The sequence below is a fragment of the Arachis ipaensis genome, chromosome B10 (assembly GCF_000816755.2).
Source record: "Arachis ipaensis cultivar K30076 chromosome B10, Araip1.1, whole genome shotgun sequence".
NCBI lineage: Eukaryota > Viridiplantae > Streptophyta > Magnoliopsida > Fabales > Fabaceae > Arachis > Arachis ipaensis.
In genome coordinates, this window is record NC_029794.2 from 72,842,002 (window position 1) to 72,846,611 (window position 4,610).

Below are 4,610 nucleotides of genomic sequence, written 5' to 3' on the forward strand. Positions count from 1 at the left end.
CTGGCCATCTCGGCCATGCCTGGACCTTTCACTTATGTATTTTCAACGGTAGAGTTTCTACACTCCATAGATTAAGGTGTGGAGCTCTGCTGTTCCTCAAAGATTAATGCAAAGTACTACTGTTTTCTATTCAATTCATCTTATTTCGCTTCCAAGATATCCATTCGCACCCAAGAACGTGATGAAGGTGATGATTATGTGTGACGCGCAGGAAAGCAGAGGTTCAGAGGAACGAAAGTATCTCCATTCGCTTATCTGAAATTCCTACCAATGAATTACATAAGTATTTCTATCCCTATTTTATTATATTAAATTCAAAAACACCATTATCCAGTTATATCTGCCTAACTGAGATTTGCAAGGTGACCATAGCTTGCTTCATACCAATAATCTCCGTGGGATTCGACCCTTACTCACGTAAGGTAATACTTGGACGACCCGGTGCACTTGCTGGTTAGTTGTATCGAAGTTGTGAACCATGGTATTGGCACCATGTTCTTGGCGCCATTGCCAGGGAAAGAAAGAGCCATGAATTTTACATAATTAAAGTGTAATCACGATTACGCGTACCAAGTTGCTCACGTTGCCAGGGATTATTTGAGCCTGGACATCACAACTTCGTGCACCAAGTTTTTGGCGCCGTTGCCGGGGATTGTTCGAGTTTGGACAACTGACGGTTCATCTTGTTGCTCAGATTAGGTAATTTTCTTTTTATTTTGTTTTCAAAAAAATTTTTCAAAAATATTTCAAAATTTTCTCCTTTGTTTTCGAAAAAATAAAATTATAAAAATGTTTTCAAAAATAAATTATTCTATGGCTTCAAAATTTTTAAGAATGAATTCTAGTGTTTCATGGAGCATGTTGAAGCCTGGCTGGCTGTAAAGCCATGTCTAATTCCTTTGGGAATGAGTATGTCAGGCGTGTCATGTCTGAGTTACATACTAAAGCTTGGCTGGCTATTAAGCCATGCCTGACCCTTTGATTGGAGCTTTAGAGCATAAGATTCCTGGAATTCATATTAAAAATTTTGGAATCCTTATTTTCTTTTTCAAAATAATTTTTCGAAAAATATAAAATAAAAATCCAAAAAAAAAATTAGAAAACCATAAAAATCAAAAATATTTTTGTGTTTCTTGTTTGAGTCTTGAGTCATGTTATAAGTTTGGTGTCAATTGCATGTGCATCTTGCATTTTTCGAAAATTTCATGCATTCATAGTGTTCTTCATGATCTTCAAGTTGTTCTCGGTAAGTCTTCTTGTTTGATCTTCATGATTTTTTGTTTTGTGTTGTATGGTGTTTTTCATATGCATTCTTGAATTCTTAGTGTCTAAGCATTAAAGAATTCTAAGTTTGGTGTCTTGCATGTTTTTTTTGGCATTAAAAATTTTTCAAAAATGTGTTCTTGATGTTCATCATGACCTTCATAGTGTTCTTGGTGTTCATCTTGACATTCATAGCATTCTTGCATACATTCATTGTTTTGATCTAAAAATTTCATGCATTGCATCATTTTTAGTGTTTTTCTCTTTCATCATAAAAATTTCAAAAATCTAAAAAATATCTTTCCCTTTTTCTTCTCATCAAATTCGAAAATTTGAATTGACTTTTTCAAAATTTTTAAAAATCTAGTTGTTTCTCATGAGTCAAATCAAATTTTCAATTTGAAAATCTTATCTTTTTCAAAAATCAAATCTTTTTCAAAATTCTTAGTTATTTTCGAAAATTCAAATCTGGCGTCCAGCGCCAGAAAAGGAGCCAAAACCAGAGTTGAACGCCGAAACTGGCAACGCCCAAAATGGGCAGCTTCTGGGCGCTGAATGCCAGAACAGGCATGGTTCTGGCGTTCAATGCCAGAAATGGCACACAAATGGGTGTTGAACGCCCAAAATGGCCACCAACCTGGCGCTGAACGCCCAAAATGGGCAGCTTCTGGGCGCTGAATGCCAGAACAGGCATGGTTCTGGCGTTCAATGCCAGAAATGGCACACAAATGGGTGTTGAACGCCCAAAATGGCCACCAACCTGGCGCTGAACGCCCAAAATGGGCAGCTTCTGGGCGCTGAATGCCAGAACAGGCATGGTTCTGGCGTTCAATGCCAGAAATGGCACACAAATGGGTGTTGAACGCCCAAAATGGCCACCAACCTGGCGCTGAACGCCCAAAATGGGCAGCTTCTGGGCGCTGAATGCCAGAACAGGCATGGTTCTGGCGTTCAATGCCAGAAATGGCACACAAATGGGTGTTGAACGCCCAAAATGGCCACCAACCTGGCGCTGAACGCCCAAAATGGGCAGCTTCTGGGCGCTGAATGCCAGAACAGGCATGGTTCTGGCGTTCAATGCCAGAAATGGCACACAAATGGGTGTTGAACGCCCAAAATGGCCACCAACCTGGCGCTGAACGCCCAAAATGGGCAGCTTCTGGGCGCTGAATGCCAGAACAGGCATGGTTCTGGCGTTCAATGCCAGAAATGGCACACAAATGGGTGTTGAACGCCCAAAATGGCCACCAACCTGGCGCTGAACGCCCAAAATGGGCAGCTTCTGGGCGCTGAATGCCAGAACAGGCATGGTTCTGGCGTTCAATGCCAGAAATGGCACACAAATGGGTGTTGAACGCCCAAAATGGCCACCAACCTGGCGCTGAACGCCCAAAATGGGCAGCTTCTGGGCGCTGAATGCCAGAACAGGCATGGTTCTGGCGTTCAATGCCAGAAATGGCACACAAATGGGTGTTGAACGCCCAAAATGGCCACCAACCTGGCGCTGAACGCCCAAAATGGGCAGCTTCTGGGCGCTGAATGCCAGAACAGGCATGGTTCTGGCGTTCAATGCCAGAAATGGCACACAAATGGGTGTTGAACGCCCAAAATGGCCACCAACCTGGCGCTGAACGCCCAAAATGGGCAGCTTCTGGGCGCTGAATGCCAGAACAGGCATGGTTCTGGCGTTCAATGCCAGAAATGGCACACAAATGGGTGTTGAACGCCCAAAATGGCCACCAACCTGGCGCTGAACGCCCAAAATGGGCAGCTTCTGGGCGCTGAATGCCAGAACAGGCATGGTTCTGGCGTTCAATGCCAGAAATGGCACACAAATGGGTGTTGAACGCCCAAAATGGCCACCAACCTGGCGCTGAACGCCCAAAATGGGCAGCTTCTGGGCGCTGAATGCCAGAACAGGCATGGTTCTGGCGTTCAATGCCAGAAATGGCACACAAATGGGTGTTGAACGCCCAAAATGGCCACCAACCTGGCGCTGAACGCCCAAAATGGGCAGCTTCTGGGCGCTGAATGCCAGAACAGGCATGGTTCTGGCGTTCAATGCCAGAAATGGCACACAAATGGGTGTTGAACGCCCAAAATGGCCACCAACCTGGCGCTGAACGCCCAAAATGGGCAGCTTCTGGGCGCTGAATGCCAGAACAGGCATGGTTCTGGCGTTCAATGCCAGAAATGGCACACAAATGGGTGTTGAACGCCCAAAATGGCCACCAACCTGGCGCTGAACGCCCAAAATGGGCAGCTTCTGGGCGCTGAATGCCAGAACAGGCATGGTTCTGGCGTTCAATGCCAGAAATGGCACACAAATGGGTGTTGAACGCCCAAAATGGCCACCAACCTGGCGCTGAACGCCCAAAATGGGCAGCTTCTGGGCGCTGAATGCCAGAACAGGCATGGTTCTGGCGTTCAATGCCAGAAATGGCACACAAATGGGTGTTGAACGCCCAAAATGGCCACCAACCTGGCGCTGAACGCCCAAAATGGGCAGCTTCTGGGCGCTGAATGCCAGAACAGGCATGGTTCTGGCGTTCAATGCCAGAAATGGCACACAAATGGGTGTTGAACGCCCAAAATGGCCACCAACCTGGCGCTGAACGCCCAAAATGGGCAGCTTCTGGGCGCTGAATGCCAGAACAGGCATGGTTCTGGCGTTCAATGCCAGAAATGGCACACAAATGGGTGTTGAACGCCCAAAATGGCCACCAACCTGGCGCTGAACGCCCAGAGTTGTGTGCAAGGGTATTTTACATGCCTAATGGGTGCAGGGATGTAAATCCTTGACACCTCTGGATCTGTGGACCCCACAGGATCATCTCAGGATCTGTGGACCCCACAGGATCAGCTCAGGATCTGTGGACCCCACAGGATTCCCACCTACCTCATCATCTCTCTTCCCATTCATGATCATCCCTTTTGTTTTCCATTTACCACTCACATCCATACACCCACTACCTTCAAAATTCAACATCTCTCTCCCACCCAATCCCACCCATATGGCCGAATACACACATCCATCCATCTCCTCCATATCTTCTTCTTCTTCTTCTATTCTTTCTTCTTTTGCTCGAGGGCGAGCAACATTCTAAGTTTGGTGTGGTAAAAGCATAGCTTTTTTGTTTTTTCCATAACCATTGATGGCACCTAAGGCCAGAGAAACCTCTAGAAAGAGGAAAGGGAAGACAAAAGCTTCCATCAAGGGTCTATAGCTCAGTGGTAGAACATTTGACTGCAAATCAAGAGATCCCTGAGATACCTCAGGGGATACATTTTCTTCCACACAATTATTGAAAGCAACTAAGGGTGGAACATCAAGAGCACTCCATCAT